This window comes from Melospiza melodia, chromosome 7 (assembly GCF_035770615.1).
Source record: "Melospiza melodia melodia isolate bMelMel2 chromosome 7, bMelMel2.pri, whole genome shotgun sequence".
Taxonomy (NCBI): Eukaryota; Metazoa; Chordata; class Aves; order Passeriformes; family Passerellidae; genus Melospiza; species Melospiza melodia.
The window spans coordinates 24,668,006-24,690,503 of record NC_086200.1 but is presented as its reverse complement, the minus strand read 5'-3'; the positions used below and the strand labels follow the sequence as shown (position 1 = coordinate 24,690,503).

The 22,498-nt window shown below is 53.8% G+C and overlaps 1 pseudogene; it reads left to right on the top strand.

Annotated features, from left to right (window-relative positions):
* The first annotated feature begins 8,989 nt into the window (after positions 1-8,989).
* LOC134420896 (hydrocephalus-inducing protein homolog) overlaps positions 8,990-22,498 on the top strand; it is a 28,580-nt pseudogene continuing 15,071 nt past the window's right edge.

Below are 22,498 nucleotides of genomic sequence, written 5' to 3'. Positions count from 1 at the left end.
ATGAGAAGGGAGCGGACAGAAAAGTTGGTGCTCAGTAGAGAATGGAAGCTCCTGAGTACCCATCCAATGGCAAAGGGCACAGGGACCGCCCCAGCCGGGTACAAAGGGGATACAAAGATTGCCATTTTCTCAGAGGATGTGTGTGCGCTTGGCTCTCAGGGAGGGAGACATCCCCAGCTCAGCTGAATCCTTACTAAGAAACACTTTTCTTTTGCTTTGATGATTTTGTTCCTTTTCATTGTATTTAAAAGTTAGTGTGTTCCAAAGAGAGGAAAAGGCAAAAATAAAAAGACAAATGAGCTGAAAATAGAAAGACAAGTGAGATGAATGCTGAATGAGGATAAGTTTCAGGTTTTTTTCTCAGCAACTTGGGTAAAAGCAGAGTTGGTATCTCCTTTTTCAATGGCCTTTAAATGGGTGCTTTCTTGTCATTACTGCAACCTTATTTCATGCCATTGTAGAGGCACGTCTGGAATGACACAACAACAGCAAATGCTTCTGGAGCAGAGACATTGCTTGGAGAAAACTCTGCCCTGCTTTGTCTGCCTTCTCCAGCCACACTGCTGTCACCGCAGAGACACAAGCAGGTCTCCTCTGTGACTTCACAGCAGACACATTCCCTTGAAGGGAGTGGCTGCAGCACACTGTCCCTTAGCTGTGCCCTTCCCTGAGGTGTTCCCAAGGCTCCTCTCCAGGACAATCCTTAACCTGGATTGTGTTCCGTGTCTCTTGCTGCCAATTTCCTGCTCAACAGCCCACCTCAGTCACCTACCCGTTTGGACTGTGCTTTATACCGAGCTAGTCCTGCCAGAAAAGCAGCTTTAAACACACCTCTGAGTAGGCACTGATCCAGACAAAGCACATCCATTCCCCTCTGCCCAGGGCCAGTCCCCTCTACATCTGGCAGCCTGCAAAATCTAACACCCCGTCAGGCTCCAACACATTGTTCCAGCCCAAAGCAGTAATGCAATTTGTTTTGTTCAATCTGAAGTAATTCCTGCAGATCCTTGGCCTTCAAAGGCCAACGCTGCCACTCTGCAGGAAATCCTGTGACCCCGAGCATTTCATGGTGACCACACCAAAGCAAGAGGTGGCTCCTTCAGCAGGAGAATGGCAGAGGGCAATTTTGGGCCTCTGTGTCCCCAGCCTTCCTCCCATTGTTTTAGCAATGGCAGCTGCACTCCAGCACACCCCAGCAGCTCCAGCAGAGGGTATTTGTGTTGGCTTAGTGCAGATCAGGACTCCCAGTGCAGTCCACCACTCCCAGCACCTTGCAATGACAGCAGGACCTGGACACTGAGGTATTTTGCTGGAGGCAAGCCTGTCACAAGCACACACCCTCTTCAAACTTCATGTGAAACAGAAAGGAAAAGAGCAGGAAAAGGCTACCTTTGGGCGAGTCTCACTCCTGTCTAGAAATGGGCCAATTCTGGGCAGAATACTCCCCCCAGTGCTGGCCTCCTTCTTCCTGCTGAGAAACTTCTCCCTCTGGAACTTACAGGGAAGCAGCTGAAAGGCAAAAGTAAACCAGCTGGAGCCTCAGAGTTGTGCTTGTTCAGAAAGGCTTTTCTTGAACAAGTGGCACTGGTGAATAACTTGTGATCACAGCCACTAGGACATTCCTGGAAGCCCTGGGAGTTTCCTGCTGAAATACTTAGCATCAGTGAATTAATAACACAGAGTGGAACACACAAACTCCAGCCATATGGCTCTGTCCCATTGGCTTCTCCATGACTGCATGGGACATGGTTGGGGATTTCTGCTCTTTGGGCATTTGTTTCCTCTTACGTTTCATTGGATTGAGGCAGTGACCTTTCCAGAGAATGGGGAGGAGCTCTCACAACTGCCTGAACTCCATCCCTGCACAACGCTCAGAACTCACAGCAAGGAGATATCGCTGCTGGATGAGTCCAAGAGATGCAAGAAAGGAACACTGTAACAAGATTGAGGTGCACAGCAATGTCTCTAGGTTTTAGTTCTCCCTGTTGATTGTTTTCTCTGTCTGGGCTGACAGAGCCTTCCACAGGCATCTCCTTGACAGAGCCTGAGCAGTGGGGCATCTTCAGCCAAGTGAGCTGCAGACAGCAAGGGACCTTTGTGGCCCTGGCTCCAGCGCTGCCTGCAGGGCTGCATCTGTGCCCACACAGGAGCTGGGAGAGAGCAGCTGCTTTGGAAGCTCTTCCAGCTGGGACCAGCCATGGCTCTCAAGGCTTTGGGCAGAGTTTGAGCTTCCCCCCCCCAACACGCCCAGGTGCCCAAGGGCAGCATGGTCAGAGCAGCACAGGTGACTGGTGCCCAGCCTGACAGAAGGAATTCCTGTGGCACAGGGAAAGGGACAGAACACATGCTCAGGGCTTCAGCTGTACATTGGTTTCGCTTGGCTCTGCTGGCACAGCCAGGCAAGACACAGCTGAAGCATCCCACAGTGTTCCCTATTGCACCAGGACAGCCCCAGCAACAGCAGCACAGCACAAAGGGCTGGGGAGGGGCTCTGCAGCTTCACAGCACTGCTGGACAACAGGGGCAGGGAGAGCAGGCACACCAGGGCAGTGCCAGCCTTAACACAGCCCCAGGGGGTACTCACAGCATTAGGCTTCAGCCCTTCCCTGGACAAAAGACGAGGTGTCGGTGTCTTCTTTGGCAATCCAGACGCCATTTCCAAGGGACGATGTCGCAGGTGAGCAACAATGCCTCAACAAAACTGGAAGGAGCAACAATGCAACTCTGAAAATCCACAACCCAATTCATGGCAGATTCAAGGCATATTCTGGTGCTAAAAATCTTACATTACTTGAAAGTAGCTAAGTGCTTGTTTGGTGTAAGCAGCTAGTATAGTTAGGCCTCTAGTTGGACTTTATTTGAACTCTATGGCTACCTTGTGCAATTCAAAGTTAGATCATACTGAAACCTGGAGCTAAAAATCTGAACATTAATAACAGTTCGAACAGACAAAGCTGTAGCTTAAATATTACTCAAAAATTGCTAGAGTGGGCCTCCTCTTCTTTAGGCTAAAGCACCCTTGCTCTCTCAGCTGCTCCTCACAGCTGAGAGACTAATGAGAGACTGGAATGTTATGGCTAATGGCTTAAATATCATTATAAAGGACTTTCTGCCCATTGTGACAAAACTCTATAAAGAAGCTGCGACCACCCAAGCCCACCCTTCCCTGAAAATGCCTCCTGACTGGAACTTGGCACTGTGAGTTAAGCTGCCTAAGGGAACTTGAGACAAGATCAAGGTGACACTATTGTCCCATTAGCTCAGGTCTGGGGAGAAGTAAACAAGGCTGAGGAGAAAAACCTATCCACAACAAAGCCAAACCCAGCAGCTGTCCTGAAAATCAGCTCTGTCTGGGTTCAGGCTGGGGAAGTCATAGCCACAGACTCTTCTGCTGAGGCCAGGTTTGCACACAAACCTCCCAGCAAAGACCTCCGCAGTGCCTCCAGACCCATTCCTGAGGCCTCGCACCAGACGACTGCAGGGCATGCAAGCTAACAGAACAAATCTGAAAATCCAGAACCCAACTCATGGCAGACTCAAAGGATATACGGGTGCTAAAGATTTTATATTATTTGAAAGTAGCAAGAGACAGAGTCCAACTTGCCCCACTCCTGGGAGGTACCTGGACAAGGTATCACCTTGCCCAAATCTGCATTAATCCATTGGAGTCTTACATTTTGCCAGACCTCACCACAGAGAAGACCAGAAGAGGATTTAATGGTAGGCCAATGGGATCCATGGAATGGTGATATTTTCTACTAAGTCTCTCTCTGTCACTCTCTTTCTCCTCCCCCCCTTCCCAACCTCCATCCCCCTCCCACTTTTTCTTTTCTTTCTCTCTCTTTCTCCCTCACATTTACTGTTCCATAAAATCCAGACCATTGACTTTGGCATATGGTCTCCTTTGCACCTCAATACAGAGGCATCTCCCTAAAAATTTTAAAACCCAGATGATAAAAACCCACTGAAACTTGAACAGAACTCATTCACCTTTAAGCAGTTTAAGCACTTACCATAGGAAAAAAATGTATAGACTACTATCTTTAGAAAATGTTGCATTTCTTCTGTAAAAAAAGCACAATCAGTAGTCACTTTATTGTTCATCCTCTCAGGTGTACATGTCACTGAACTACTGCGCCAGAAGACTGGCATGATCACATCCTCTATTTCCCTTTGGCATTCTCTTTCAGAGCACAGATGAAACAAAACCAAAAAGTTCAACTTTAGTCGGTCTTTACCTTCAAATGAAATTCAGGACTCCCTAGGAGACACCAGTGTTCTGCACGCTGCGGAGCTTTTCGCAGAGGCCAATGCTCTGCACCTTTAGCAATTCTCTACGCCGACAATTCACCCGGCGAATGGCCCGGTGCAGCCGCCTGCAGGAGCCCGGGCTGCGCACACCCAGCCAGGGCCGCGCTCTCAGGCAGCTGAGGCCGCGCCGCTGTCACAGGCGCTGAGGGCCCGGCCGCGGTTACCGGGCAACCGCGGCGCCGAGTGCGGGGCCGGGCGGGGCCGGGCCGGGCCGCAGGGCTTTGCAAAGGACATTGTCACTGCAGCGACTGACTGCAGTTTGGGGCTTCCCAAGAGTCTTTCTGTAACTAATGAAAGGTTAAAATGTGGTGACAAAGGCACCTATGCCAGGTCTGTACATTGCTCTTTGCAGCACTAGTATCCGACCCTGGCTGGAACAGCAGGAGGGGCTGAGGCAGCAGGGAAGGGGGCTCAGCCTGGAGAAAAGGAGGCTCAGGGGGGACCTTCTGGCTCTGCACAACTCCCTGACAGGAGGGGACAAGAGGCTGCTGAAAGTTCAGGCAGCGCCGGAGCCGCCTGGCTCCCCCTCTCCTCCCCCGCTCCTCCCCCGCTCCGCCTCTTCCTCCCTCCCCCCTCCTCCTCCTCCTCCTCCTCCTCCTCCTCCTCCTCCTCCTCCTCCTCCTCCTCCTCCTCCTCCTCCTCCTCCTCCTCCTCCTCCTCCTCCTCCTCCTCCTCCTCCTCCTCCTCCTCCTCCTCCTCCTCCTCCTCCGCTCCCGCAGCCCTCGCAGCCCCCGGCAGGGGCGGGGATGGAGCCAGGACAGGTCGGAACGCAGAGAGGCCTGGGGGGATGCCAGGACTGGGAGTGACTGGGCTGTACTGGGATCATCCTGGGAGCAGCTCCTGGGTGACTGAGTTCTACTGGGATCATCCTGGGATCACACTGGCAGTGAGGAGGAGCAGCGCGATGGCTCCAGCGCTGGGGCTGAGGGCGCTCCTGGGGGGCCAGGGGCGAGTGGGACCCCCGGCACCGGGACCCTGAACCGCCACTGCCCGCACCGGGACCCCCCTGCGCCCCTTAGCCTGCACAGGGACCCCCTGAATCCCCCTGTTCTGGACATCAGGTCCCGCTGCTCCCCTTTTCCCGGCCATCCCATGGCTCCCAGCCTCCAGACTTGGCGTAGGCCTGTCTCTGGGACGACCTGGAACGCCTTGGTCTCCTATTCCTGCCTTTCCCAGGCACACCTTTCTGCAAAAGCAGAGACAGCCTGAACTCCCCCTTTCCGAACATCCCGGGTGTCCCCACTCTGGTCCCCCCTTTTTGGGAAACCCTGGACTCCCCTTTCCTGGGCTCAAGGACCCCCTGGAACTCCCTTCTACCTCTCCACGTCCCTGCCCAAACCCCCATTCCCATGACCCTGAGACCCCCCTGGCACCCCCATTCCTGAGAACCCAGACCCCCCTGCATCTCTTCATCGAGCACCAACGCAAACCTTTTCCCAGCCCCCTGCCTCTCCCAGCCCCCAGCCCCACCCTCTTCTCTGGCCTGGGACCAGAAGTGCAACTGACTGAAAACAAATGTGACAGAAGAAATAATTTTGCGCCTTTTATTTACTATTGAAATACAATTTCCTCCCTTTCTCACAAATCTCCTCCCAGTGTCATTCAGCAGGGCTGTCAGAAAGTCCTTAATTCTGAGTGGGTGTTCCAAGCTGCAGCCACAAGGAAACAGGGAATGGGGATTTTCCTGCTCCTGGGAAGTTTGACATCCTCAGCTGAGGAGAGGAGGAGGCACCAGAAGGAAAGGGCAGCTGGGCTTCATCTTTCCACAGGGAAGAGGGGGGGAAATCTCTCATCCTGTCTGCAGCTGCTCCCACAGGGATGTGAGGGCTGATCCCAGAGCCCTAAGGGTCACAGTCAGGGCTTCCCTCAGGGAATGCTCGCCTGGTATGAAGGGGCAGTGTGCGAGCACCTGGATCTTGGGGCACCCAGCTGCCCCTCATGTTTGGAGGTGCCTGAGGAGGGCTGGGATGATGCCAGGGACATCCTGCAGTGACATCCCCTCTGTCCCGCTCTGTGTGAGCTCAGTCCCAAACCTGACCTTGATCCTGGTCTCAGTCTCACTCCACGTTTAGACACACAGTTCTGTATTTAATCACATCCCAATTCCAAACTTGTCTAGCCCCAGACCACAACCCAACCCCAGCCCAAAGCCAATCCCATGTCTAGCCTTAACCCCAATCCCAGCACTAATCCAAATCTCAGCCCCAACTCCCACCCAGCCCCAATTCCAGCCCCTTCCTAAATCCTCAGCCCCAAACCAAATCCCAGGTTCTGCCGTTCTGGGGGTTTGCGGGTGTCTCTGTCCCTCTGATCCCGATGACGTTTGGGTGGGGTCACACCAGGGCTGAGAGGGACAGACACTGCCCCGACCTCCGCAGGTGTGAGAAGGTCGGAGAGCCCCCCCAGCCCCAAGCACCCTCATCCGTGAGCAGCACCCCTGCCGCGTCCTTTCTCCGGTGACAGCAAAGACATTGCTTTGTGCCCGGGTCTGTGCCAGCCCCGCACACAGCACTGCTCTGCGGCAACGGGGACAAGGGAAACGGTGCCCGTCGTGTGTCCCCTTTGTGTTGCTGTGTGTCCTCCCATGTCCGGCTGTGTTCCCCCGGCCAGGGAGCTGCTCTGGCCCGGGATGGCCGGGCCCAGCCGCTGGGCCTCGCCGGCGGCGGGCAAGAGCCGGCCCGGGCTGCGGGACACGGCGGGGCTGCCCGGCTGGAAAGCAGCTCTGGCTCCCGCCAGGGAGCTGTGAGCCAGGGGCTGCCGGCTGTGCGGGAGGAAAGCCGCTGGGCCGGCCCCTAACGCTGCCCCGCAGAAAGGAAGGGGAGGAGGGAGCTGACAAATGAGCTCGGAATGTGGCAGTGCAGAGATGAAGGGACAAGTGCCCTTGGGGGCCGCGGGTCGGGGCCAGCCCTCGGGCACGGCTCCGAGCGGCTCCTGAGCCGGCATGAGGGCTGCCTGTAAGGATTGCAGGTGGCAGCCGAGAGCAGCAGCGCCGGCATTGCCAGCTGGGCCCCATGGCCATCTGCCTGTGAGGGCCTTCACAGCCCGTGAGGGCCGCGGGCTCTGCAGCGCGGCTCCTGCTCCCACAGCCGGCCCCGAGCCTCAGGGCTGCCCCGCAGGCGCCGCGGGAGCAGCAGCGGCCTCAGGGCCTGGCCCGGGGCTCGATCTGCTCAGCCCGGGGGCAGAGCCACAGCAGGGGGGAAGGAGCTGAAGGTGCACCAGAGAGCCCGGGGAGAGACAGGATGTGAGACAAGGCTCTGCCCGTAATTTTAACAGTTTTTATTAACCTAATAACTATATACAACTAACTTAGTTATTATATACAAGTAAAAAGTCAAGTTCCTTATGACAGTTGTCACAGGTGTTTCTCGCTTCGGACAAGATGTCCCAGGCCGAGCATTGGGCGCTGAGTCCTTTCCAGCTGGCTGGGGGCTGTTGATGTCTGGCGGGGCTGGAGAGGCTGCTCGAGCCCTGGGGCCCATGAGACCTGTCAAGGAGCTGTGCCTGGCCGGTGCTGTCCTGAGGCGGCAGGGCCTGGGCGGTGAAGGACAAGGGTGAGCCGCCACAGGTGCTGGCTCCAGCACACCAGGACTCAAGGTCTTGTCCCACACTGGGCATGGCCATTCTCCCACGTAACTCCAGCTCCAAGCTCAGTTGCCCCATGTGCCAGTCCTCCTGCTCCATTCTGCCCCTTCCTTCTTACCCCAGACGCAAAATACCCATGCCACATTACCCAGCTCGCTACACAGAGCCCCACTCATCCCCCAGCTAGCACCCTGCAGATAATCAGCCCCCTGTCGTCACTGACCCCCTTGCCCCGACAGGGCCATGTCTGACGCATCCTGTGTCCTGATCGCCGTGCGATGCTGGTCATTACGGCCCCTCGAGATGTGTCCATCACCGTGCAGCAGGGTCACACTAGGCTGAGGAGGAGAGGGCAGCTGGCTGCAATGCAGGCCCCAATCCAGCACCCTCCAATAATCCTCCTAACCCAGGTCTCCCTGGGGACTGAAGGCACAGATTCCTCCTGGATAGTCAGCAATGCTTAAAGCCTCAGTCACCATTCTGTGTCTCTACCTTCATCACACCTACCTTGTTGTGGTGTACCAGGAGACGCTGCAGCTGTGCACTTGTATGTGGGGAAGCCTTGATGTTCTGCATCGTGAAACTGCTGCTTTGATGGTCCCCAGAGATCTGAGGCATATGGGGGACACTGGCACAGAGCAGCGGCCTCCTGTGGGATGGGACAGAGGAGGCTCAGTGCCCAGCCCTGTGGCATGCAGGGCATCACCTTGCTGTGCCAGGGAGGGCACTAGCAATGCTGCTTGCAGGGGCATGTCCCTGCCAGTTCCTGTCCACCTGCTGCAGGAGCCTCAAGCCCATCCCACCAGGCTTGATCTCCTGGCTCTGTCCCCACAGCAAGGTGTGCTGGCCATGGCCATGGCAGGTCCCTGTGCACAGGACACCAGCTGGCAGGAGCTGCACTGTCCCAGCTGCAGGGATTGCTTTTGGAAACTCCTTTCACAGGAGGCACACAACTCTCTACCAAACCTGAACTCAGAGTGAAAACAGACACAGCTCATCACATGTGCTTTCAGCAACCTTGGGACAGAGAGGTGGGCCAGAAAGGGCAGTGCAAAAAAATCCGTCCTGTTTCCACAAGTCGCAAAATCATAACTTCATGTCTTTGCTGGAGTTTCTTCACGTGGTGAAGGTCTCCATGGAGAGCTCACCTTACTTCCAGCTGGTGAGCTCCAGCGATGCGTACCGTGCCGTGCCGCCGGGCGCCTCTGCCCCTGTGCGCATCCGCTTCACCCCCAGCAAGAACAGGGTGAGGCTGGAGGAGCCAAAGCACACAATGATCTCCACAGCCATTGTTTTGCCTGCACTCTGGCTCCAGCCCATTGCATGCTGTGGGCTGGCTCCAGGCGTGGGCAGGCAGCCTGCAGCCAGTCACACCTTGGCACTGCTGGCAGGCACTGCAGCAAGGCCTGACAGGCTCTGCTTCCCCTCCCTGCGCATTGCAGAGCATTGCCAAGGGAAGATGCACAGGAAACAGGATGAAAATGACAGAGGGGTGTTGATAGATGTTGGGCCATCTCTAGGTCCAGTGGAAGGGGTTTCATTCTGATGGAAAACACCAGAGGAACAAAGAGGTCAGAGAGCTTTCCTCCTTCCTGGACTGCCAACAGCTTCCCTGCCTGCCCCTGAGCTGGAGCAAAGCCGGTGCTTTGTCACCCCCTCTGTTGTGCAGCCTTGCAGCTGTGCTGTCCCAGAGCACAAGTGAGCATGGCACAGCTGCAGGGCCAGGGCAGAGGATGTGCTGTGCCCGTGAGCCCGGCCTGGCACAGGCACACTGGGCCCTGGGTGCCCTTGGTCAGCAGGAGGTTGCTGAGCTGCAGGGCACTTGGACACCTGCCTGAAGGAGCTGGTGTAGGGCAGGTACAAGCTGCAGGCAGAGCTGTGAGCCCAGAGGCCATGGCAGTGACACTGCTGGGGCTCTGTCTTCATGCCTGTCCCTGTGCTTGCTCTGTCAGCTGGCACCCGTTCCGTGCCAAAGGTGCTTTTGCGGGGAGGTTTGAACAGCAGTGCTGAGGCCCTGGCAAGTCTGATCTCAGTGCTGGGATCTGGAGGGTTCATGTTCTGATCTGGAGGCTTGTTCATACAGAAGGGTTGAGGGCGTGGCATGGAAGGGAGGAAGCCTTGCAGGGAAACAAAGAGAGGCCCTTTCCAACAGCATCCTGCTACCTCTTAGCACCGTTCTTCTCCTGACTTGGTTGGACAGGCAAAGTTAGAGGGGAGTTGTGAGGCAACTGATGTTTCTGCACCAGGCCAGAGGTGCAGGATGTCTTTGGGTGCAGCTGTTTTCTCCTCTTCCTTTTGCTGCTTCGAGTCAGTTGAACACTTTGTCCTATTCTCAGACAGTGGGAATATAGAAGCCTAAAGAGCTATGTCCTGTGTTCCCCAGCTCCATGTTGCTTAGAAGGGGCTTAGGAATTCTTTAACATCATTAAAGTTTAGAGTAAAAATGATGGTGGCCTAGGGCTGTTATCTCTATGACCCAAGTGACACAAGAGCTGAATGCCACTGAGACAGATTTTGCAAAGTGCACTGGTGCCTTTAAAATGTGACATAGTAGTAGAACTTAGTGTTCATGTGAGGGTGCAATAGGTAAATTGATGCCCTGGAAGGGGTATAGGAAATGGTTTTTCTTCTGCCATGGGGATGGCACTAAATGTCCTGTGCTGAGCCAGTTTCTTTTCCTGCAGGATTATTGCCACGAGCTGGTGTGCCTCACTGCAAGGGAAAGGATCGTTGTGCCAATTCGGGCCATTGGTGCCCGAGCTGTGCTGGACTTCCCTGCCCAGCTGGACTTCTCCAAGTGTCCAGTCAAGGTCAGCACCCAGCAGACTCTGCTGGTGCGCAATGTCGGTGCCCGGGCAGCTCGGTACCAGCTGAGAACCCAGAGGTGAGGCAGCTCATCTGTCCCTGTGCAAACACCTTTGGGTGAGAGCGGAGTTGGGAAAGAGCTACAGAAGGAACCAAGCACCGGATCTGCTGCCCTGCAGCCTGGCTGGAAGTGAGCAGGATGGAAGGCATCTGCTCTTGCTTTCAGTGGCCTTGGAGCTTTCTGTGTCCCAGATTTCCTGGAGGCTGCTGGAACATGTTGGGAGCTGGCTTGCACCCTGCTGAGCACAAGCAGCTTCTGAAATGCTTCCTCAGCACTGTCAGCCAAACAGAGCCATTCTCTGGGAGGCCACAGGCACGTGGCTTTGCAGTGGTCCTGGAGGGGACCTCTGGAAATCATCTGAGCAAACACACTGCTCAAAGCAAGAGCAGTGTCTGGGGGTTGCAAGGTGCCATTGGGAGACATGGACCTGTCTTTAGATGCCATACAAGAAAACAAACATGTCAATGGACCTAGTTATAAAAGCAGAAGAAAACAACCTTTTAAAACCCCCTCCATACCTTATCTTTTCTGCCTGTCAGGTGCAGTAGTGATTCATTGAGAGGATGGATCTAACAGGATGAGAAGTGTCTTAAGGAGCAGCTCACAATTAACAGAGAAAAGCCCAAAATTTAGCTTTCCAGGCCCATCTCTTGACAGCGATTTTAATTTGGTTCTTACAGTGTCAGGGATGTCTCCTTCACAGCTCTTCTAGCTGTGGGCTCAGGGAACAGTTTAGTGGTGTTGGCTGAAATTCAGAGGAGTTAAGTTTAGCTGTGGAGCTTGTGTCTTTGGGTCTTGGGGAGCCAGGTGTGTGTGAGAGATGACTGCTACAGCAGGAACAGAGGAGTCTGGTGGGTAGAGCCCAGGGATGGAGGCGATGCGGGGGCTGATTTGCACTCAGTTTTTCAGTCCTGACAGCTGAGTCCTGAACTTGGCTGGATCCTCTTCTCCTGATAATTTGAAAAGAAGAAGACACCTTGTATCTCAGGCAAGCCCTGAAGTCATCCCTGGAATGTTATTCCCATCCTGCCACCTGAAGGCAGGAGCATGTAACATGGGGCAGGAGTGGGAAGGGAATGGAATGGAAGGTAGTGCTGAAGCCTGGCCAGGGATTCCCCTAACTGGCAGCTTCTCTATTGCAGTGAAATTTCTGGCCAAAGACTAAGAACAGAATGCTGTGCCTTGCCCCCAGCAGGCCCTGATCCCCCCAGCCCCAGCAGAGCTGCAGCAGTGCTGGCATCAGCCCCGGGGCAGATGCAGGAGCACGAGCACTGATCTGGCTCTGGGGCTGCTGGGGCCTTGTCTTTCCTCCCCTCCCTCCAAAGTCTCACGTCCTGCACATGAACATTGCTGGCCCAAGGCTTCTCCATCAGCCAGCAGTGATGTTCTCACCAGTGGCAATGGGAACAGGTCAGCCCATAATTACAGCAAGAGGTCCTTAAGGAGCAGAACCTGTAGCGAGTTCATCAGCTGTTACTACTGACATGAACAAAGTTCAGCTTGCCAGATGTTCTCTTTGTTTTTGTGTGTGATGCATTCATCAGCAAAGTCCCCAGAACACATTTGATGTGACAGATTGACCAGCAACAAAGCACCAAGGCCAGGAACTTTTGTTTCCTCACTGGGGCTGTAGAAGGGCACCAAGCCCAGCAGTTGCTGGGCAGAAGCACATTTCCCCTGATCTGTCCCTGAGCATCAAAGCACAGAGTCTTGTGTTTGTCAGGCAAGAGCTGTTTACCTGGTGACTAAATCCTGATTGCTCCTGTTAAATCCAAAGTGCACCAACGCATCTGCATCATTATTTCCAACACATTGCACAGAGTTTCTCTGCTGGGCCAAGCAAACAGTTACCAGCCTGCATGACAGCCCAGAGTCCCAGACTGCATTGCTGGTAAACACACAGAAACCTCCGGTTCTGCCTCCTTGATGTGCTCCTGCTCATGGTGCTTCATTTAGCTGGGATTGGACCCTTCAGACTGTAAATGGCATTGTCCTTTTGGGTTTCCATGTCACTGTATTGCTCTAATCTGCATTTGCACTCTTTCAGAGTTTTGATTACTCCTTTTCTTAGAGCAGCTTTCATTGAAATGCTTAGAAAAGTTGCCCTTTTTCGGCTAAATCATGAGGATTTCAAATTAAAATAAACCAAAGAAGCACACTGCAAATTCAACAGGAACTATTCTTTGGTCTTCAGGGAAAAGTTCCTTCTCCCTGTCTGATTGCTAGGCTGTAATCTCCCAGGACAGGGAGTGCCCTACCATTTGCATCTCTTGAGATGCGATTTATAGGCAGTACGAAAAGAGAAATTCCTGAGGCAGTCAGTGTCAAGTTGTGCATGCAAATAGCTCTGAACCCTCTCTGTGCTTTTCACAAACCATTCTCTGATGGGATTGCTGGCAGTGGGAGCCTTGAGCCTCATTGCAGAGAGCTGGATGCAGAGTATGGGGAGCTGAGGCCCTTTAACCCCCAGGATCTTGTCAGCAGTGGCTCAGTGGCTGTTTGTGATCCTGTCTGTTCTGTCTCTTGTGCTGCCTGTGCTTGGTTTGCTCCCTGCTTGCCCAAGGGAGCTGCAGGGAGCTGCAGTGCAGCAGGAATCTCATGGCCAGGCGTCCCCAGGCCTGACCCCTCTCTCTGTGTTGCAGTCCTTTCTCCGTGGTGCCGGCCACAGGAGCTCTGGGCGCTGGTGACACCGTGCAGGTGACAGTGGCATTTCACCCGCTGGCCAGCGGTGCCCATTGCGGCTCCCTGGCCGTGTGCTGCAGCTCAGGTGAGTGCTGGGCCCTGCAGGGCACAGGACAGTTCTGCACGTGGCTCCCTGCTGTCCATCCCCTGCATTGCCTCCAGAGGTGCCTCCCCTGTTCAGCCTTACCCCAAAGCAAACTGAGAACTGCTTGGTGTTTAGGGGCTTGAGAAAGGCAAAGATTTTTGACTGCTGTTTTGCTGGGACTTGCTGAGTGGAGGAAGGAGGAACTCTGATTCTCCACTACCATGTGGCTATGCCTGGGTGAAGTTTTATTTGATTCCTGGGCAGTGCTGTAGGTGAGGTCTCCATCAGACTCTCTCCAATGCAATGGATTTCTTGCACACCTCTGTCCCATATGCTGCTTCTCCACTGGCTTGTCACAGGCCCTTTTTCTATGTGGCCCTTACACATAGATGTAGTTTCTGCCTAACAACATTTTCAGGCCCTCAAGTTCCTTTTTTGTGACAAATCAAAACGAATTCTTCCCTGACCCCATTTCCCAGGCTGTTCAAGCTGTTGCAAACCTCTCACGTCTATCTCCCATTTGATTTCTAGACTGAGGGATCCCATTCAGTCTTAATGTAGAAACTGCTCTGTACTCACTAATCTTTCCTTTGTCCCTTTCTTATTTGATTTGAAATGCTCCAGCTTGGTTTTTCAGATAAGAACAGTGTAAAATATTTAAAGTCTGATGTGGCTGTGGGTTTGGACAGGGAGATGATTTTCATGGTGCTCATTCTGTAGTGGTTTGTCACATTGCAGAGCCAGGCTGGTTGTGTTTCCTCACCTGTGTCCCCTCCTGCTGTGGGCTGTCACTTCACTTGTTCCTCTGGGCCTCCTTTTGCTGCCCACCTGCCCCCAGGCATATTTGCTGGTCAGCAAGAAGGGATCCAAGGGATCAGGAGAGACAGGAGTCTCCTGGGATGCTCGGGGAGAGCCTGGGCAAGGCAGGACTGAGCAGGGCTCCTCAGCCCTGTCACCTGAAGGACTTGGATGCAGAAATCCTGGTGATCTGAGTGGGTCACCGGAGCACATGGACCAATCTCCCTGTCCATCCTGTCCCCTTGGGGCCAAATCTCTACAAACACCCTCAGAAATAAGGTGTTTTAGGAGGTGCCCAGGACATCCTCACGCTGTACACACAGAGCTGAAGGATGTGATCAAGGGAGTGGTCCACAGAACTGCTCCTTCAGCGCAAAACTGGGACACTTTCTTCTGTGCCCTGTGCTTTGCTCTGTTCCTTGTGCTTCCATCAGCCAGTGAGCTGAGCAAAGACTCCCCTTTGCTTTGTTCCAGGTGAAGAAAGAATCCACACAAAGCTCCAGGGAGAAGCTGTAGATGTCAACGTTGGGCTGAGCACAAATTCCGTGGAGTTTGACAAGACTTTCACCACCATGTCAAGCCACAGAACCCCGTTCATTGAAAACAGGAGTAACATCACAGCCCACTTCCAGTGGAAGGCTTTTGCTACTGAGGAAGAAGAGAATGAAGAGAAGAGGAGGTTGGTTTGAAAGATGCATTTCAGTGAGATACAGGCCCAAGACTGAAACTAACGAGTGGCCTCAGGGGATGTTGGTGCTTTTGAATGGTTTAGGCCAAGTGAACCATGCCTGGCACTGGGGTGTGTGTCCCTGGGCTTCAGGAGCTCAGCACTCAGCATTCCAGGTCATTTATACTCCAACCAGGGATGGCATTTTGGGAAGGAAAGCTTGATTGTGATGACTGGATTTCCTCAGGTTCTAATTGGGCTCTTGTCTCTCTAATCTTCTTTCTACATGACCTGGCAACATCCTTAGACATTTCCTGAGTTGCCTCTTTCCAAAGGTGATACACCCTATTTTTTCCCCTTAGTTCCTTCAAAAGCTCCTTGCCCATGCGGGCTGCTAGTGTGTCCCTGTGCTGCTGTCAGAGAGGTTTTGTGCTCTCAGAGCAGAGAGGATTTTTTGTGAGAGAAGATAGTGCAGGATCCTTTCCCTCTCAGGACATTCTAGTGCCGTGCACTGGGATGGGATCCAAAAAGCTCTGGCTCATGAAAAGGTCTCTCCAGGAGTTTGCTGTCTCCCTCCTGCACAGCAAAGTTCCTTCCCCTCTCAGAGCCTCTGTTTTCATGCATATTGCATATAAAAACTTGAATGTCCCCGAAGGGATTCGGTGCCTGAATTCATCAATTTCCTGTGGAAGTGCTCTGGGATGCTCTTGTGAAAGGCAGAGGAGGGAACGGGGCAGGTCCAAAATGGAAGAAACAAAGAGTGATGCTGGTAACACGTAGCTGCAAGCCAGCTTTGTCTCCCCTTGCCAGGGAAATGCTGCAGTGGGTGCTCTGTGATCTTTCTGTGCCCCCCCGAGCAGCTCAGTGGGAGGAAAAGCCACTTGAAATGGCTGGTTGATTCTCCCTCAGCTGTGGCAGAGGCTTTGAGGCAGGAGGCTCTCTGGAGGGATGCTGGCTTTGCAAACCTCTGCTGAGCTTGCAAGGGTGGAGTGAAACTCCCTGCTGGGCCGGGGAACAGCAAGTTGTCCTCTGATCCCTGTGGGACCCTCGTGGCTTGGGCTCAGCCTTTGCTGGGGAGCTGCTGCTGCTGCTCCTCCCCAGGTGCTTTGCTCTCCTGCGCTGACACTTCTCTCTGCAAATCTGTGGCTCATGAAACCATCTGCTGGCCTTGTCTCTCCCTGGGGCTGCAGGCAGTGTTTGCTGCGGCCGCCCAAAGAGGTGTCCCAGGAAAACTTCCCAGAGGAGAAAGAAACAGAGAAGGTGAAGGGCTTTTGTGGAGATCACAGTGCCCTCCTGAGCAGCATGGACCAGGAGAAGATGGCAAAGGTGCAAGAAGACCCCATGCTGTTCTCTGATGACATTTTTTTCCTTGAGCCAATGGTAAGTGATAGCTCAGAACATTCTCTTCCTCCTCCTCCTCCTCCCACCCTACTCCCTACACCCACCCCTTCCCCGGCTGCGGTCACTGGGCAGATCCTCAGCTGGCTCCATGTGCTGGCAGGGAGGACATGGAGTTTCTGGTGAGGCTGCAGGGCTCGCTGCTGAAAGCATTTGTGCCCTGCAGGCTCCAGGCAGGGCTGGGAGCCTGACAAAGCCCAGCTCTGCTGCCAGGCTCGAGCTCAAGGCACTGCCTGCGTGTCCTGTCAGTGTCCCAGGGAGCAGTTCTTGTAGGCAGGGGCTCCCCCCACACGTGGGGCTCAGCAGAGGCTGTTGGAGCACTGCCAGCTCACACACTGACCTGAAGCTTGCAATTGTTCTCTGGCAAAAGGAGGCCAAATTCAGCCCAAGGTTAATGACAGAAATGCCATCCCCTCCTGTAACCATGCCTTGCACTATTTCTGAGTGTCCCTTCCAGTGTCATCTGTGAGCCTGGACACCAGGGTGGAAGGCTGAAATGGGCCTTTGGAGTTGTCCTGCACACAGGGACAGAAAACCTTTTCCTTTTCTGGTGATGCAAGCAAACTGCCACATGCTCCCATCGACCAGAGCCTTTATTCTGAGTACTGGCATTGTGAGAGATGATGAATGCCTGGTGTCTGCACAGTGGAACACCCTTCTCATCTTGGAGTAAACCCTACAATAATCCCAGCCTCTGCTTTCTTTCAGTACAGGTTAAACTAATATTTTTATTTCTAAGGAAGGGGATCATGTTCTCTTCTTGGTTACAGCTATGGTCCATCTAAGGCCAAGAGCCAGCAGGGCACAGTGGCAGTTGCATCCCACTGTAGCTGACAGCAGCATGATGTGCCCAAGAGCTTGTGTCAGAGCAGCAGGAATATTGTGGAGAGTGGGAGCTGATCAGCTGAGCATTGAGAGCTGTGTTGGGCTGGGTTTGGAGTGTTTCCTTGGCTCCTTGTGCTGTTCACTCATCAGTGATACTCTAAACAAAGGCTTACAGGAGGGTGGTGAAAAGAAGCAATGTGAAGTTTGCAGAGCAATGTTTTGCTGTCTCTTTCTGCTGCAGGAGGGAGAAATTGGGCCGAATTGTTTGGCTGAAATGAAGGTGACCTTCAAACCCCTGGAAGCACTGGAGTATGGAAGTGTGGCTTACTGCAGCATCTCAGGTGCAGCTCCTTTGCCCTGCCTCTCTCCCCCTCAGTGAAGCCATGGTGCCAGCCTGAGCCCACTGGGCTCCCATGGAAGTGCTGGGAAGGGTCCCTGGTCAGCAGGGCAGTGCTGGCACATCCCCCCTGGCCCTGCAGCTCCCAGGGATTCTCCCGTGCCAGGCCAGGGCTCAGAATGCTGTGTGTGCCTGAGTGATCCCAGAACAGCCCAGGCAGTGCAGGGAGAGGTTTTCATGCCATGGCTTTGCCAGCATTCCCTCAAAGGCCAGAGAGCTCCAGAGCAGAACAGCTTTAGTGAACAAGCACTCAGCCCCTGCAGGTGCCTGGCCTCCAGGATGGCTCCATTTGCCATGGATCCATCATCAGGAAGCAGGAGCTGAGTTAGAAATGGGCTCCCTGAGCCTGGACCACCTCCCAGTGCCCAGACAGCAGCAGAGCAGAGGGGGCTGAGCCCCACTGAGCCCGGGCTGTTGGTAGAGGGAGCAGCCTTGGCCAGCAGCTGCTTCTCTCCCTGTGTGGCAGTTGTCACCTTGCAGCTCTCAGTCTGTGGCAATAGAACACAGTGCTGAGTGTCACAAGGGGAGCACTTGGGCAACAAAGTCCTGTGCTCCTGGGCCAGGGAGTTTGGGAATTGCCAAACTCTGTAGGAGCTTTGTGCCTGCACTGAATGGCTTTCAAAGCTCCTCTAGGTGCATGGGAAGGAAACCACAGAATCACAGTATGGTACGGATGGAATGGACCTTAAAGATCATCTAATCCCAAGGCCCCTGCCATGGGCAGGGACACCTCCCCCTAGAGCAGGGAGCTCCAAGCCCCATCCAGCCTGGCTTGGAACACTTTCAGGGTGGAACCTCCACAACATCCCTGGGGAACCTGCTCCAGTGCCCCACCACCCTCACAGGAAAAATTTCTTCCCTAATATCTCACCTAAATCTCCTTTCTCTCCATTTCTACCCATTACTCTTTGACCCATCACTACAGGCATCAGAGATGTTTTAAACTCAGCAAACTGGTGGCTCAAATTGAAAAGCAGCCCAGGGAATGGGTTAGAAATTGCAAGTCAGCCTCAGGGGATATGTCCTGAGGGAAGAGAAGGGTCCATATCTTCTCCTGCAGCATCAGGAGCTGGTTGCATCCAGCTCAGAGTCAGGGACTAGCACTGAGGCAGCCTGGAAAATCCAGTGTAGCAGAGGGAATGATTGTACTGCAATGGACATCTCTCCCCAGGCCGTGAGAGCAGGCTGCCCCTGCAGCTCAGAGGGGAAGGCCAAGGAGCCTTGGTTGAACTCAGCTCTCCTACTCTGAACATTGGGAATGTTTTCATCAACACCTCCCATGTCTGTGAGGTGAGCAGCAGGGCTTGGGATGGATCCTGATGGCTCCTGAAGCAGCAGCAAGCCTGGTGCAGCTGTGGACTTGCTGCCAACCTGGGCAGCTGTGAGCAGGGAATATTTGATGGACTGCTCAAATCTGGGGGGTCACAAAGGTGTGTCAGTTGTTCCTGAAGCCCCAGTCCCTTCTTTTGGGCAGCCTTCCTTAGGGATCAGCTGGGAGGCTTCCTGCAAAACAACCCCTTGGCACATGAAACCAACACTGTCTCCCAAAGCTGCATGTTCAGAGGCTTGTGTGGCAGTGCCAGACACAAGGCACCTTTGGACTGGGCTCTGCAGAAGCAGCTGCAACAAACTGGCTGCCTTTGAGCTTCAGCCCACTGCCAACAGCTCCCAGCCAAGTGTCTTCTGCTTATTGCTGCAATCACAGGAAATCCTTGGGAGTTCTCTCCCTTGCTGACCAGTCCCTCTGCACACTTCAGCCTCGGTGCATCTCTGGCTCTAGAAAGAGAAAAGTGTTCCTGGGAATAAAGCAAAGGGGTTTTCTACCTATTTGCCTCTCCCCCAGTAGAGTCAAGCTTGCAAAACTTCATGAAGCACTGCATCATGGCAGACACTTTCAAAAGCCTGGCTGTGGATGGGAAAGACACGCTGAGTTTTCTCACCAAAAGATGGTGTTGTTTTGATGCTGATGCCTCATTCTCAAGGTATTGTTTTCATGGTCTGGGAAAAGGTGAATGAGCAGATGGTGCTGTTGGAGCTGTGCTCACTGGGGCAGCAGCAGCTCTGGGGTGATTCCCTAGGCAGCTGCAATCAGCCCACGTTGCTCTCAGCGCCAGCTCTCAATGCGCTTGGTGCTGCTGAGCAGAGGGGCACTGCTCTGTGTCCATGGGATAAGCCCAAGGTGACTGCAGTTCTGTGGAGTTGCCACTGCTCTGCATGAAAACCCAAAGGCAGAACTTGTCCTGTTGTCTCTTTGGACTTGTGCCATTCAGCAGCACAAAGCATCTTCTGCCTTTTCTGGGTGTTCATTGCATCATTAGACAATAACTCACAAGAAGGGAAGATTCCACACGTATTTCCATTTTGCTTTCTTGCTGCTGCAGGTGAAACTGATGAACCAAGGAGCTATTGATGCTCCCTTCACCTGTCTCCCTTCAGCCACCAACCTGGGCTTGCTCTTCAAGTTTGCCCCCGAGGAGGGCATCATTGCAGCAGGTGGGAGCCAGGTTGTGCAGATCTCCTTCAGAGCCACCGTGCTGGGGAGCTTTGAGGAGGAGTTGCAGTTCAGTGTGGCTGGATCTCCTAGGCCTGCCATCCTGACCATCAAGTAAGGACCCTGGGAGCTGGGTGGGCACATCTGTAGCTGTCTCTGGGACATCCCCCACCTGCCTCCTTTTGGGGTGGAGCAGAGGAAAAAGGTGTTTCCTGAGGTCTGAATCTCTGCTCTGCCGCTGGGTTGCTTTAGTGTGAGGCGGCCTCCTGCCCTGTGTGGTAGCCGGGAGCTGGAATGACTCCTCCCTGCAGGGATCTCCGTGTGCCTTGGGCCATGGCAGGCAGTGGGATGGATCAGCTTTGGGCAGCAGCTGCTCTGGGATGTCCCACCTGAACACCCAGCAAGGCCCTCAGGGCTTTGCAGATGGGCCAGCCTGGCTGATTCTGCAGCAGCAGCAGTGTTTGTAAAACCTTGTGTGAATACTCCATGCCAGATGGGCAGCAGCAGCCTCAGCTCACCTCTCATGGCCATGCTGTGGGGCACAAGCTGTGCCCCCAGCTCCTGTGCACAGAGGGCTCTGGTGCCTCCTTTGCACAGCCAGCAAAGCGCTGATGTGGGAGTCAGGAACTGTGCCAAGGACTTGGGCACCATCCCGTGGGCTGGTGCCATGGCAAGAGACAATCCTGGCCCAGGCACAGGGAGAAGGGCGGATCATAGGGGAGGCAGAGCTCAGTGCTCAGCACCACAGCAGCGTGAGGCCTTGTCCCTGCCAGCCTGAGCCATGTGCTGCAGGATAATGGAGTGGAAGCAGGAGAGCTGATGCTGGCTGCTCTGCAGCTTTGGAGCTGGGCTGCTGCTCTTGGGCGGCACTGGCTCAAGGCAGTGAAGAAATGAAAGCAATCTGCACTGGATGATACCAATGAGATAAGGGAGATGGGTAGAGAAGAACAAGGAAGTTATTCCTTAGCAAGAGAAAAGTGGTGAGCAGGTGTGCCCATAGTGGAGAAACAATGATGCTGCCTTTGTTTTTGGAGGAAAAGTGCTGCTTTTTACATTTGGAAATCAAGAGGTAACCTTTCACCATCAAATAATTGATTCTCCTCTGTCCCTCCCCCAAAATGGCCATGGGGTGTTTGTGCATAAGCAGCTTTCTCCTTGAGCAGGGGCCGGTGTCTCTTGTTGAGATGTGCAGAGCAGAGCCAGGGGCAGTCCTGTGAGTACAATAGAGGACACAGTTCACTGGTTCTTGATTTTGAACCAAAAGGCAGAGTGGGCACTGATTGGCATCAACCATGAAATCAACTGGTGAATGTTGTGCAGCTTCAAGTGCTGATTTCAGTGGATGTTGGTGGCTTTTGGAGTGTGTCTGCTGAGTTCAAGGGCAGGTGAGGTGCTGTGCTAGATTCAGGACAGCCAAGTTTGGTTGTTGAAGCTCTTGCTCTTGGCTGTGCCAGCTGGTGCACTGCTGACAAGCTGGTCCTTTCCTGTAGGATTCATCTGTGCCCTGGGTAGAACTGTTGCTGCTCTTTTCAGAGGATGTTTGGGAATGCCCTGGATTCGTGTCTCAGAACAGTGTCTGTAATGATTGTGTGGGTCAAACTCTCTTGAGAAAGCTCCTCCATGGGAACAGCAGTTGCAGCTCAGAAGGAGCAAAGCAGGGAAGCTGTGGCTGGAAGGGCTGCTTACAGAAGTTAGTGGGGACACCTTGATGTCCATGCCATTGCAGATGGGGAAACTGAGGCACGGAGCCATGTCTGGGTGTGTGTTCAGGGTCCTTCATGGGACCCCCAGCAACCCCGTGAGACAGAGTAAAGATCCATTCTGAATTAGGTGAAGTGTCTAAGAGAGGTGAAAAGTCTGTGAGGCCAAAGCTGAAGCAAGAACTCGCATGCCGAGACAGCAAGGAGACAGAGAAAGAAAAACAGAAAAGACCTGAAGGTCGATTTGCCCCTGACTTAGAAATTCCTTTGATAAAGAAGAACTGGTGCTAAATGTCACACGGAATGAATATGTATGAACTTATTGTTAAACTGTATGCATATGCATTTGGAAGGGGGATAAAAGAAGACTCGAGGTCTTCAGAAGTACGCATGCCTTGTTGGGGGACTTGCGTCCAGCGCGCGCCGTAAATAAACATACCGGGCTTTACAACTTTTATAAAGTTGTGAGGTTTCTTCTTTTCTCCGCAAAACATTATGGCGAGCCAAGCCCGGAGTTCTCTGTCCCCGCAGGGGCAGGGGGGATAGACGGACCTCCAAGGCGCGCCCTAGGATTTTTTCCTGGTGGGGCTCCGCTCGTCTCAACTTGCCACCTGCGAGGACAGACAAGGACCTGCTGGCCTGCGGAGGAAGATACGGTATGTACTGAGGGGCCCCCGGGGGAGGGAAAGGAGAGCA